The following is a 14,782-nucleotide window of genomic DNA, read 5'->3' as shown; positions in this document are numbered from 1 at the left end:
CCTCGGGTGTAAAATGGTTGGCAGCCACAACCGGGAAGCTTGGTTTTATCCATGGTTAGGACACGCCGGCTATAGATAGGTATTATAAAATTATATAGGTAAAAGTGCTATTGCTACAAAAGGTCAAAACTAAGCTACTGAACCTCTCACTTGTCAATCAAACCGTGTTCAAGAGAATGGCTCCTCATCACTTCTTACTAAAGCAAAATCCTTTCCTGCAGCTTTTCCCTCTGGTCACTTTTACTGGACTAGTTTCTAATGTCAGTTGAGGGAAGGGGTCACTCCATTGAAAGCTACAAGAACACTAAAAGCTAGAATAGCTGCGCGTGGTAGTGCATGCCTGTAATCTCAGCTAGAGACAGAAGAAATAGGTGTTGAAGGTTATCTTTGACAAAAACTGACTTATGAACCAAGCCTCGCCTTAAAAAAATAAAATCGCTTCGTCCCACCAGGGCACTATTAAGTCTACGCTTCCTTATTTGTCCGCCTTCTCTTAAGAGTCTCAACACCTTGCAAAGGATTTCTAGGCAGGAGTGTCCTGGGAGAATTTAACAGGATATGTGCACTATGCTATGTGCATTAACAGCATTCCGAGAAGGGAGCCACCTTTCAGAAGCACTAAAGATGGATTTCTGGTTAGGAACTCCTGCGGTGCTGAGTACTGCGGCAAGCCTGTAACCCTAGAGGAAGTGTTGAGTTGGTGGTCTCAGTCTGAGTCACCTGAGACCTTGTTTAAACTCTTGCCCACCCTTGTCTTCGAAGATCAACCGCATTTAGGTCATTTACGTTCACTTTCTGTGGACCATGGACTCAATCTTATTAGAAAAGCATAAACTATGTAAGAGCTAAGTCTCCAACTCCTTCCTTCCTGAAAGCCAGGGCCGCAGTGATTTCCCACCATGCCAACATTTTCTATTGGGACTGTTTTTCAATTATGGCTGGCTGCACAGAATGCTACCCTAACTTTTGCTGGGGATTGAATCCAGTGCTTTACCAGCACTATGCCTCAGCCCAACCCCTGCCCCTTCCTCAGTACTCAGAATCAAATTCATGCTGGGACTGATGAAGAATGCATTTAAACCCCTCACTCAAGGCAGATGATTTCCTATGTTCGAGGCCAGTCTGGTCTACCAGCCAGTGAGAACTTGTCCCCCGAACAAGCCAAACCCAGACCTGAAACAAGTACTCTACCAACAAGCTATAACCAAAGCCCTATACACTCTAACTGACCACTTACCCAGCACATCTGGTAATACTGAACGAAATCACTTAGATAGGCACTTTCTCTTCAGAAGTGTCAGTCTCTGACTTACAATGAGTTTACTTTAAAGCGTGCAGTTTTTCCACTCAGAGGTACATAGGAAGGAGACAATTAAACCTCAACTGTGATGTGGTTGTATGTGTTGCAGCAGCTCAGATCAGTAATGTCCACTACACAGGTCTCTAAAAGCCAGTGGCTGTTCAAAGATGCTCTGTATCAGTGTGTATCATGCTCTGCACTATTGTAATTGTGGTGTTTTCATAGGAAAATCTGTACTGCAAATGCTTTAAGACACTAAAGCTCTGAAACAATATACTCCCAAATCTATTAAATTCTCTACCACCAATTCATGATTAAAGCTTTTTTTTGAGACACAGTCTCAATATGGCTCTAGCTGTTTTGGAACTGAGTAGACCAGGCTGGTTTTCAAACTCAGAGACCTGCCAGCCTCTGCCTCCCAAATCCCACGGTTGAAGGCATGGGTCACTACGACCAGCTTAAAATTCAAAATTTAGTTTGGATAATACTGACTTGAGGGCTAGGTTGAGGTAACTTGCTAAAATCAGGAGGAAAGAAGGCAGGCAGGCAGGCAGACATTTCAGGATAAATGACTGGAATAAAGTGTGTGTCTGTCAGTAAAACTAGCTGGCTACATCTAGTGGGATGATCTGCAAATGTAACACTGATCCTTTCATGCAGCAGTGTCCCTCTCTGACACCTATGAAGCCTGAACTCACATGGTGGGACATCACATTTGCTGCTTCCGCATGCATACATTTGCTAAATTTGTATGCTGCTCTCAACTGGTAAAATGTTCTCCCTAAGGAAGGCTTTTTACTCAACCTTTCCTCCTTCCTCTCTCACACAGCACCTGTACAGAGGTAACAGACTGCGTGGAGAGGGTGTACTTATTTCCCAGGTCTCTGAAAAAGCAAGCACTTTTAACCACTAAGCCAGTCTCCAGGCCCATTTCTACAACTTAAACAATTGGCTCCTTTTGTGAAACAACCAGTAAAAGTAAAATGAAAAACCAACACATTGTTCTGACTCCCTTTGGAGGACCGCAATCAGACAGAAAGCCTTTGTCAGCGTCACCCCTAACTTTTCTTCCTATGTTAGTCCTGGCTGACCTGGGATTCACTATGTAGACCACGTGGGCCTTGAACTTGGGAGATCTACTTGTCTGTCTCCAGAGTGCTGGGATTAATATGGCCCGTACTACCAGGCCTGGCTGATAGAGTCTTTGTTTATAAAACTTCCATCATTGTCAAAGAACTGTGCAAGGAGAGACAATGCTTGTGGAATATGCACTTATGATCAAGTTTTAAGTTTAATATAGATGGCTTTTGCTAATTACTTTATAAAATGCTTATGTCACAGGGCCCACCATGTTATAGGAAATCTTTACCGTGCTTAACTCTATTAGTAGCCTGTCAGGTAACGAAGTATTTATGGTGATTAATAATTCTAGAACATTAACTTTGTAGTCTTATTTTTAAAGGTCAAATCTTCTTAGCGAGAAAGTAAACTGTTTTATATAAATGTCAGTTACCTAATTTACTAAGCCCATTTTAATTTCCATTTTTTCTAAAAAAAAAAAAAAGGATATTGGTAATAACCCCAGGAAATGTTGTACCACCCACTGTCTAGGTATGAGTTTAAACTAGACATGCTAAAGTTAACATGTCTGTATTATTCTCTAGTCACTACGATGGCATGTCTTTTCTTTACCCTTCCTCCTCTCTGTCAGCAAGATATGGGTATAAAGCCCCATATTGATAATATAGTTTAGACTTACTGGGTGGCTTGGGCTTGTTTTCAGAGACAATCTCACGTAGCTGAAGTTGGCCTTGAACTCCTGGTCCTCCTGCCTGCACTCAGGTACTGGTTACCCCACTTAACCTGATAAAACCTACTTTTGTGCATTGCTAAGAACTGAACCCAGGGTACCACACAAGATAGGCAATTGTTTTATCACTGAGCAAACAACAACCTTTTTTTTTTAAAAGATTTATTTATTTAATTTATGTATACAAGTACACTGTAGCTATCTTCAGACACACCAGATCCCATAGATGGTTGTAAGCCACCATGTGGTTGCTGGGAATTGAACTCAGGACCTCTGGAAGAGCAGTCGGTGCTCTTAACCACTGAGCCATCTCTCCAGCCCGCAAACAACAACCTTAATGATGACATGTTGCATCTAATGGCTGGGACATTATATGTATTATATACTCATTTTCTCCATACTAACAGATCCCTTGGCAGGGTTAGCAGGGGATTTGACTCATGGACAGTTTTTAGTTGTAGAAATCTTAAGTCCAAATAATTTAATCATTTATTTAAAAAAAAATTCACCCTCTTTTTCCTTATAGGGCTACATGGGAAATATTTTATAGATTGGAGGCCAGTCTCAGATATATTTATCATCCCACCCCTGCTTTTAAAAAAAAAAAAAAATTAACTCGTAGTGTGCTTACTGTAGTTTTCTTATTATATTCCACTCCCTCAGAGAAGCCAAGCTCATGCACACATGAATGACTACTGGACTTTAGTAGTAATTGAACTTGGTCTTCACCACAAAGCTTTCTGGCATCTTAAACTTCTCTGCACTCTTTTGAATAGCCAATTGCTATAAGTACTAAAACATGCTCGCACTGTGACCTAGGAGAAGAGGAACTCAGTGGTTATAAGGCAAAAACAAATTCCAAACAAAAGAAAAACCAAAATACTTTATTGCAACAAGAACAAAAGAATCACATGCGTGACAAAAGCATCCATATAACATTATATTCCAAATAAAACATCTAAAGCTTGGCATTATAATTCCAGCAGCTAATATAAGTCACTATTTAAGAAACATTCCCAAAGAATTAAAAGTCAACACAAAAAAGGTTATCATTAAGTTTTCCAAACACCTTTAATTTAATTGGTTTTCTATAAAGTACACATGAAAGGAGTCACAAATCTAAAACTCCAAGGATCAGTTGCTACCCGGCTCATCCCTTTCTCAGTTTGTTTATGTTGAGGGACACAATCAATCTAGGGGAGTCTTTAAATTCAATCGAGGGGCCTAGAGAGAAAGAAGCAGCTGATCAAAATAACTGTTATAGTATAAAGATGCTATTTAAATAAAAGAGAGGAATTGGCTATACATCTTAAGAGGGCTTCAGGTTAATCTTAAACTCTGTGCCTCCCACTAGCATTTACTAAGCTTATGTTGAATGTAGCAAGACTAACATTTGTGATCATCTGCAGATACATCTTTCTTAAGATACAAACATTTGAGATAAAGTATCTTTAATTAGTGTGTGTGGGGAGCAGTCAGAGCACAACTGTGGGAGGGAGTAAGTCCTATCCTGTGGCTCCTCAGGATGAAGTACCTTTCTACCTGTGCACTGTCCGGAGGAGCTTTAACAAGGTGTTTTCTTCAGCTTATGTAATCGCCGGTCCTACCAACAGTGATACCTTACATGAGTCTCTAAGGACAACAGAAACATCAAACAAACCACAAAGAAGCAGGACATGGTGACTCATGCCAGTAATCCCAGCATCTATAAGGCAGAGGAAAGAAGATCATGAGTTTAAGGCTGGCCTGGACTACATGAGACCCTGTCTTGAAAAAAAAAAAAAATCAAATACCTCAAAACACAGTAATTCTATTACCTTTAATCAATTTTCTGCCCCTGGTGTTTATATATAGTACATTAATTTATTTACAGGTACTTAAAAGTTAGCCTCCACTGCTTCTTTGAAGGTGAATGATTATGTAGTGTCCTTAAGTATTAAAGCCCACACTTCACTCACCCCTTCAAGTCATGAATTAGCCTGAAGGATTTAACAGTCCTTTCAAAATTTCTCTTTGTAACCCACAATTTTTTTATCTATACATGTTTAAATACCATTAAATTCTTCTGCCTTTCAAGTTAAAAAATTCCATAGCTATGTGAAGTATGGTGGGAATAGTTTGAGGGTAGCCTGGCCTACACAGTGAGTTCCAAGCCAGACAAGGCCTCCACATAGTGATACCCTGTCTCAAAAACAAAAACAAAGGGCTGGAGAGAGCACACTGCTCTCCCAGAAGATAGTTGTAAGGCTTGATTCCCAGTACCCACAACAGGTGGCTCATACAACCTTTTAACTCCAAGTCCAGGGGATCCAATACCTTTTGCTTCCCTGGGCACCCGCACTCACAAGCACATAACACCCCTCATACACATGTGATTCCTATTGTCCCTACCTACAGAGACAATACAGTCCTTTGAAGGACTTCATAAGGTCCTGGGTAATGCTATGCATGCGTGCATACATGTATGTATATGAGATCCTTGGGCATGGTGGCATGTGCCCGTGATCTCTTCTGTCTCCTGAATACTGGCAATAAAGTGTGCACCACCACAGCCGGCTCCCATGATACTTTTTAAAGATTTTATTATCTCATGTGTATGAGTGTTTCACCTGTATGTCTGAAGGTAAGATGCCTGAGACTGGAGTTAAAGATGGTTATAAATTACCATGTGGGTGCCGTGAAATAAACCCAGGTCTTCTGCAAAGTGCTACTAACCAGTAAGCTATCTTCCTGCCCTCTTAGATGCTATTACTGAAAATTTCTACACATTCCTAGAGCTAATCCTACTTTTTATATTAAATGTCAGGACTCCTGGAAGTTGGGGGTGCAACCTAACTTTTCCTATTAACAGTCAATGTGAATGCGTGACTGTGCTGGAGAACTAACATTCCAGTGTTGGGGAGTATACTATCAGAGTCAGCATCAAAGGTAACTTGAATATTTTTAGGTTGGAAAAGTTAAACACACTAATACTCCCCAAAAAGAAATGGAAAAGGATGTGTCTCTGCATAGTATACCATGCACCTTTGGAAGCTAGAGGTTGACAGGCGTCTTTCTCACTCTTCGCCTTATGTATTGAGACAAGAGTTCCTTGAATGTAGAGTTCAACGACGGCTGGCCGGCCAGTGGGCTCTTAGCTCCTGTTCCTATCTTCTAGGGTTAGAATGCAGGCACACACTATTATGCCTAGCTTTTTAGGTGGGCACTGGGCTGTGAATTCATGTTTTTTAGTACTTTCTACCTAGTGTGCCAGCTCCTCAGCCCCTACCCAGGCATTTCAATACAACACTTAACCCCATTTATATGTCCTACTTGACACACAGTCTGGAGTTACCTTAACTGAGGGACTGCTCGGACACACTGGCCCTGGCCATGTCTGCAGAGGATCACTTGGTTACTCTGTACAGGAGGATCCTGTACATTCCCTGGGCAGGGCGGCCCTTCAGTGTGTGAAAGCTGGTTAAGCACGGGCCTCAAAGAATCAGCAGGCATCATCACTCCTCCATTGTTTCTGCTTCAAGTCCAGACTTCCCTCAATGGCGGTGTGTGACTGCTAATTGTAAGCTGAAACAAACCCTATTCCCTCCCCACCCCCAAGTTGCTGTTGGCTACTGTTTTATTATCAACAAAAGGCAATCTAGAACATAGTGTCTACATAGAAAAGACTCTATGAAGAGGATTTAACCATGTATTTTTTTACACATACAAAGGATCCAAGGAAAAACAAGACCTAAGCCTAAGAGTATGAAGTGAAAGGGTCTTGAATTTGGAAGGAACAAATCAAACTTGTTAAGAAATTATCAGGGTACTAACTACTACTACTAAGACAATTGTATAACTCAACAAAGTCTGTATATTATGATTATTAAGTACCCTGGTTCTTTTTTTTTGATTCTTTTTTTTTTTTTCGGAGCTGGGGACCGAACCCAGGGCCTTGCGCTTCCTAGGTAAGCGCTCTACCACTGAGCTAAATCCCCAGCCCCAAGTACCCTGGTTCTTATATAAGCAACTTTCCCCCAAGCAGCTTAAAGCTTTCTAATCTACAATACCTTCCTTGATTAGTATCAACTATCAAAAATAAACGAGACCAATTCTTCCTTAGTTGCCACAAAGTTCACAAAGTATGCCCTTGCAATATCAAAACTATCTAAAAACAAACAAGGAAGAGGGCTGGAGGGACATGATAATGTGGAGGGTTATGATGCCAGCAATGAGAACTTCACTCAATCAAAACTTTCCCTATTTGCTCTAAAGAAGACACCAGGGCAGGTGGAATTTAAGTGCCAAACCTCATGTTTGTGTAGCTGAGACTGGTACCTGATGATCCTCTGTCTTAGCTCCTAAGTGGTGAGAATGTACATTACACAGCATTCTAGGCTTAGGTTTTACTTTGAATCCCCCTCATGTACACCTATCAAGACAACTGTACTAGCAAATTAAATGCTTTCCTTTAAAAAAAAAAAACCAAACTTTAATTTCTTTTAGTCCTGAATAAAAGATTCGGAATGAAAGCTATAACCCAATACATAGACTGTCCCGTTTTCTATTTGGATGAGAACATTTTTTGAAGTCCAGGCATAGCTTTTCACTCATTACTCAAGACTGACGTTCTAGAGAGCCATTTTCCTATTGAAACTATGTAAAAGAAGAACAGTTTCTACTGTGTCACAATTGAGATTCCCTATAGTGAGGTGGAACTGGAGACTGGTGGTAGCGCACTTGCACTCAGATGTTCTTGGAGATGAGCCCCAGCAGGGAAAGACCAAAAGGCACTTCAATTCTTTTCACTCTCGTTTGCTTTTAAGACGGCCAAAGTGGGTACAGAGCCATAACTAAGAACACCTACTGGACAGTATGATCTATGTATGCAGAGACACTTAACATGGTTTCATACAACTCGGATTAATGATGTTTGATGCTGGTTTCTGAAGTGATTATAAATTTGTTATAGAATGAAAAACAAAACAAAAACTCCAACAAACTAATTTGATATTTCAAGTTTTTCTCATCTGATGAGCTCTACCCTAACCACAGCCCTAGTAATAAAGGCTAACCTTGAAGAACAGGTTCTTTCGTGACTTAAAAACAAAAAGCATGTCAGAAATACAGCAGGAGCTTGACATTTGACTATGTGTAGTATATATAATACATACATATATTATATAGGGGTAGAGTCCATAAAGAAAGCACTTTTCTGACCTAGCACCTAAGACTTCAAATTGTGCCTGGTGCCTGGAGAGGTCAAAAGGTACCCAATCCACGGGAACTAGTCTTACAGAAGGTTGTGACCCACAAGGGGGTACACAGAATTGAATCTAGGTCATCTGCAAGAGCAGTAAGTGTTCTTTAACCACTGAGCTATCTCTCCCCAGTTTTCTTCCTACTATCTTAAGGGCATTACGAGTCAGTTCATTGAAGTAAACTCTTTTCTGTTCTGAGCTCCAAGTCTTCAGACTGATGTTTAAACTCAGTGGTGAAGCACTTGCCCACTATTTGTGAAAAATAGTTCTGAACCTCAGCACTGCAAGAGGAAAAAAAAAAACATCCTAACTGCATAAAGAGGGGATAATAAACTGTGAGATCAGGAAGGCAGCCATTGAAATCCTTATCTGCCAGCTCGGGTAAGTAGACCATAGACTATATGCAGAAACAGGTCCCAGATCCCACCATTGGGAGACGGGTTAAGAGAAATCACAGTAGTTAAGATTTCTAAGCTGGTTTTTAAAAACAAAAGAATCATCAATAATCTGGGGTGGCTCACTTTGCTTAAAAAACAACAAAAACCCACAGAGGAACAATCAAGCAACCCCCAAATCTCATTACAAGATTTTACTTCAAATTTTCTTTCGCTTCATTCTTTATTGTTTGCACCACAGCAAACCACTGTCATAAAGAAACGCAAATGGCAGGAAAACTGAGCTATGGTGCAAATGTTTGGATAGGAAGGTTCCAAGTTCTCATTACTAAGTAGCTTAGCTTCCACTCAACCTAAGACGTCAGATAGGGACTAACCCATCTGTCAGCTGAGATCACAAGACAGTGCTGATTCCAGTGTCAATTCACACTGAGAGAAAAAAAGATCAAGACGCAAACATTTTAAATTACACAATATATAAACTTCATAATATTAATGGCAACACAAACATGGAAGGAAAAATGCCATAAAATACAAAACCAGAAACAATTCAACTACAAACTTAATAGGACAAATACTGACCAACTTGGTACATTTAGAAATTTTATTTTAAGTACTGCTCTTTCTTTAAGTAAGCAAAAGACCCCCAACAAGTATTCTTCCTCACTAGCTGCTTTAGGATATAAAGTTTACAGTTTATACTAGACATTAAAGGAATTGTCCTCCCTCTCTATTAACTGCCTATATAGTTAACTTACTACATAATGCTTAAAGAACACATATTTATGGAGGTATTAAACTTCAGAGTCACAGTAAGATATCAGTTTCCCTAAAATAACGTCAGAGAACTATGGGTATCTATGCTTTTGTTATGTTCTGATTTTGCTTCATTTAGTGAAAAGTGTGTAATACTGGTTTCTGCAGATGAAATTCCACTCTGAAAAATAGAATGGTCTAACCATTAAACAACACAGAGAGTAGGGAATTCACTTTCTGGCTAGCAGTATGCAGGAAACTTTCAAACTTGTTTTGTTGTTATTTGTCACTTTTTCTGTTTTAACTGTTTTTGAAGTAGGGTCTCATCTAGCCCAGGATGCTCATGAATCCCCACCCCCTTTATCCTCCCATCTCCATCTTTCTACTAGATTATATTTTCACTAAAAAAACAAAAACAAAAACAAAAAATTGCATTCAAGTTACCTACAGCCTATTTAGAATCTTCAGAGCCCTATCTACAAATGTGGAGCTGGGTGTTGTTATCATTAAAACACATTAGCCAGGAACAGGCATGTAACAGCAAATTCATTTCTTGAACAGACAATGTGCATATTTACTTGTAACTAAAATCGTTCAAGACAGGATCTCATGTAGCTCAAGCTGGCCTTGAACTTGTGATTCTTCTCACTGTACCCCCAAAATGTTAGAACTACAGGCACCTGCCACCAAGCCCAACAAACCATCTTCTTTGTCTATCAAATGATTTCAGTTCCATAATTTTCAGGTATGAATCTTTATATCCTTCTGCATTTTCAAGGACACTAAATGTCAGGGGCATGGGTGAAACAAATGGGAATTTCAAATCAAGACCACACATAAGTTAAAGTGGAACGTTGTCTCACTCAAATGTCTGTCTTATTTTGTAAATGTGTCAAATAGAGCAGTACAGGTATTATACACCCAAAGCTCTAGGAGCAGACAATGAGCAACCAGAATTCAGGCTTGATCAGATGAGTTTCCAGTCTCACATTATCTATCATGTTAATAAGCCCTGCTACCAGAAGGTCAATCTTCTGCTCACGAAAACCCACAGCCACTAGAAGCTGTCACATTGACAGAACTAAACAAGGTTACTACCAATTGAGTCTAATATTGGAGTAAACAGTGCTCTATACCTTGATAAGCTTCCAAACACATTAATGTATCATAAACCCATCCATTTAAACCACTGACTTTTATATACCACTGGTAAATTTGTAGATGAAATGGTCTTCTCTATTTAATAAGAACATCCAAAGACAGTTTTTCTTCCCAGCCTTCTGCAGAACCATCCCTGGCATGGTCATCAGCTGCTGCCAGCCCTGCTTGCCTACCACCATCTTGTCCTCTCATCTAAACTCTGATCTAAACAGCCTTCTGAAAAACTGGAGAGTCAGTTTTTTAGTTTACAAAGCATTATGACAATGTTTAATCTTATAATCTCTAAAGGAGCACATGTACACTCAAATTCTTATCAACTGCCTATCAGTTATTAATACCAACTGTGGCCCCAAGCATTAGAGTAGAGAAGTTTTAAGAGGCACAGAGGAGGTTAAAGCAGTGACATCTGGAAGTGGGAAGGGGTACTTCAGACTGTGGGACAAATGCACAGGTATTAGGAGATGGTATTTTAGCACCTCAGCAAACCTGTTGTGTAAAGTCCAGCTAAGATGACAAGCGAACAAGAGACAGTAATTTAAATAAGAAGAGAGGCTGTGTACCATTTGGTAATCATTTTGAGATTACTAGAAAAGAAAGTTCTTATGACTCAAGAAACAAGCTTGGGGCGTTCATGAATGTAGAAGTCCTAGTCCCTGCAGCTATAACCACCGATCTGGAGCCCTGGAGCTAGACCTCCAAGAGACCTGAGTATTACAGAATAGCCACAACTGAGAGAATTCTATGATGAAGGAGAATTCCAAGGCTGTGACAGGGTTTCATGCAGTCCAGGCTGACCCTGCAACTCACTGTGTAGAGAAGAATGGTCAGGAAGAATCTCATGATCCCCTGTCCCTCAAAAGCTAGGATTATGCTTGTGCTATCATGTCCAGCTCTTAAGAATTTGAAATGCCAGTTAAGAAAAAGTAAAAAAAAATTAAGAGTTTATGAATTTCAGGGAGTCAACAACTGGAAGGAATTTGGAAGCATACAAAGGATTCATTTCCATTCGACCAAAAAATGTCCTCTTTTCCTTAAGACAAACTGCTTCATATTTAGTTTTTTCTAAGGAAAAAAATGATGTAAGGATAAAGGAGCAAGGGAATTTACAGAGAAACAAAAAAGGTTATTCCACAGTTATACAAAATGTCCATTTTAATAGATAAGGAGCAAAAAGCTTTCAATTTGTTAATTATAAAACATAACTACATTAAAAATACTGTTTCTTTTAGCTCATTCACATTGTATAACAACAACAAAAAAAATCTACAAGGAATGCTACAAACCAATCTTGATTTCCAACTACAAAGGGCCTACCGCTAAAAAGAAACATAAATTAACATAACCATGACCCAGGTTAAAGAAGGTTCTAGGCCCAGCAGGCATTCATTTTCTCTCAGCACCAAATACAGTGTTTGGTGGAAATAGTACCCATGCAGTCTGTAATCCTAGCAATAGGAGGGTAGGCAGGAGTATGAGTTCCAAGCTAGCCTAGGTTATTAAGTAGCAAAACCCATTCAAACCCTCATTCCCATTCCTAAGTCCCACTAAAAATACATTTTGTGCTATTACAAATGTGCTTTAAAGACGCAGGCTTGAGAGCTTCAACGAATATTTACAAGAAAGCATTTGTAATTCTATCTTTTATTTTTAAAAGGACGACAAAATGCAATGTGAAGTATTGAGAATGACCTTTCACTTTCATACAGAAAACACCAGTAGCTGGTATTCTCCATTACTGAGCATACTTATATTTGAAAATACAACCCTCACCAATAAGATTAAACTCTCACGGGATGTACTGACAGGGAGGGTAATGAACACAAGAATGTAAGAAGAACGTTTAAAAGGGCCCTTACTTTCAGATTACGATAGTCCTTAACCACTTGTCTGTTCTAGGAAACTCAAGTGTTCCTGGGTGTTGTTCACTTGCTTTCAAACTCTGAGTATGCTGTATTCTTCTATTCAGACCCGAAAAACTTGGTGTTTTGTCTGAAATAGTCAACACTGCTAGCCCTGGTGCCTTCTGAGCCTAGCCTGTCCTCGTTACTCATACCAGTGACACTCAGGGCCTCCGAGTTGGCTTACAGAAGGGAACTGCCACCTTATGTAAGCACACTTTGCAAGGAGAAAGGCAGATAAGAAAATAGGGCGTCAAACCTTCTCCTCCACTAGCGGCTGGCACACCCCGAAAGGAGTGTCCTTTCGGGGGCTCCCCCACCCCCACCCCCGGCGCAGCTGTTCAGCTGCTGGGGGGAGGGGAAGCGCTTTCAAACAGTCATCTCTTCCTCTTCGGGCAGCCAACGCCGACCGCAACACCATCTCCTCCGCCCAAACCCGGTCCCCTCCCCCGCCCTGCCTGGGTCCCGGCCAAACCCCACAGGAATGCAGCCGGTCACATGCGCTGCGGCGGCGGTGGACGTGCCTCTCCCCCCGCGCCCCAAGGAGACCCAGCGCCATCTTGCCCTGACGCAGTTACAAAAGTCACTGGAGAAATTGCGCCTCCACGGCCGCACCAGCGCCCCAAAGTCTCGCAGAGGCCGAGCCAGGGCCCTCACCTCGCGCAGGAAAAGGAGCAAATGGTCGGGGAAGAGCCTTGAGACTTCCTTCGGCACTGCTTGGGTTCCATAGAAGCCGCGGCGACAACGATCACCGTCATCACTTCTCCCTCTCTGCCTTTGCAACAGTCTCCCCCGACGACTCTGGCCCCACCCGCTGCTGCAGCATGAGGTCATCGTCAGCCAATCCCTACGCGCCCGACAGAAATCACCGGGCGCCGATTGGCTGCCGCCACCGCCTCTGCCTCTCCCCACTCCTCTTACGGAGCACCCAAGGTCGTGTTGCGGGCCAAGAAGACGGAAACCGCCATTTCGGGGAAAGGCCCCAAAAGCCAGATCCGTAACCGTGTGACTTTAGTGGGGAAACCTGTTTTATTTCTTGGCCTCCCCTTTTTGCTTCGAGAAACCAGCTCCGCCCCTCCCTCGTTTAATCACCGCCACACAAACGAACTCCCGCTCCCCTCCCAGCACACTGTCCCGCGGCCGGGAATCCTTCCCCGGTGCTAAGAAGTATAGGAGGCGGCGGCAGCAACTGCACCGGCAACGGCAGCTTTTACCCCATACACGGTGGCAGGGAGGCGGCGCTGACGATGGCTGCAATTTTTTCTGCGGCTTCTCCCCCTGACCTCTTCCGTTTCTTGCTCCTCCATCGAGACGGCGCCGGACTCGCCCGCTCCGCTTTTATCCCGTGCCCGGAGCCTGCGCACTGGAGCCTCCTCAGCCACTAGTGGGCGTCGAGTGACAATCCGACCGGGTTCACCCAGCGCTGGCAGGCCAGGCCGGGGGGGAGGGGGCTGCCGGGACTGAGGCTGCTTGGGGTAGGAGCAAGTGCACCACCTTGGGAAGTGATGGGAGGGGGATCGTCCCCGTCCCTGCTGTCATCCTTCTACCCACTAGTGGCACCCTCAGGCTCACCAACATCCAGACTTGAGGGCTACTCGGGGACAGCGGGTAAAAAGCCAAGCCCACCGGCTAGCGAGACCTCCCCAACCGTCGGCGAATGGATGAATGCACCTGTTGTAAAAAAGACGGAGCGTCTGGCCAGCTCGCGGCCTCTAGCGTGACGTCTCCACGCCTCGGCGGAGAGGCCGCGTCGGGCCGCAGCCCATAACCAAGATGGCGGCGAGTAGCTTCGTCCCCTCCCCCCTGCCCCTGCGGAGCGGGGCGGGCGGGCCCCGTGCGCTTGCCGCCGCCGCCGCCGCCGCTGCCGCCGCCGCCGCCGCCGCCGTCGCCGCCATTTTCCCAGAGCGAGAAGCAGTGACACTGAGCGGGCGCAGGGGGCCGAGTCGGAGATCGAGCTTGAGTTCGGGAGCGGCAGCAGAGGGGGCATAGACACTCTGAGCAGCCTCGGCGTCTCCTCAGCATTCCTGACTGTGGCCCGCAGTGCCCGACTCCTGGGTTCTCACTGAAGACGCTGCGCGCTGCTGCTTGGGGAGGGGGTGTGGAGCCGGTTCTGCGACCGCAGTGGCTGTCGTCGGGGGTCGACCGAGCGCTGAGGTGTGGAGAGCCTCGCCCGGGGTCGAGCCGATAACAGGGTTCGGGTGTCTGGTGTGTGACCATCACAG

General features: G+C 43.2%; 1 protein-coding gene across 10 annotated transcripts in view; it reads left to right on the top strand.

Moving 5' to 3' along the window:
• Positions 1–14,782, top strand: part of Kmt2e (lysine methyltransferase 2E) — a 104,760-nt gene that overhangs the window by 21,182 nt on the left and 68,796 nt on the right. For 5 of the 10 annotated variants that reach the window (XR_010065633.1, XR_010065634.1, XM_063285953.1 and 2 more), the window contains exon 1: positions 1–14,782. This exon is cut by the window's left edge and continues 21,182 nt beyond it. The gene's annotated coding sequence lies outside the window, so the exon portion shown is untranslated. The other 5 variants (XM_063285949.1, XM_063285951.1, XM_063285948.1 and 2 more) reach the window with 5 other exon arrangements.

The sequence above is a fragment of the Rattus norvegicus genome, chromosome 4, assembly GCF_036323735.1.
Source record: "Rattus norvegicus strain BN/NHsdMcwi chromosome 4, GRCr8, whole genome shotgun sequence".
NCBI classification, from domain to species: Eukaryota; Metazoa; Chordata; class Mammalia; order Rodentia; family Muridae; genus Rattus; species Rattus norvegicus.
The sequence above is the reverse complement of the archived record's forward strand: the minus strand, read 5'-3'. Positions and strand labels throughout refer to the sequence as shown.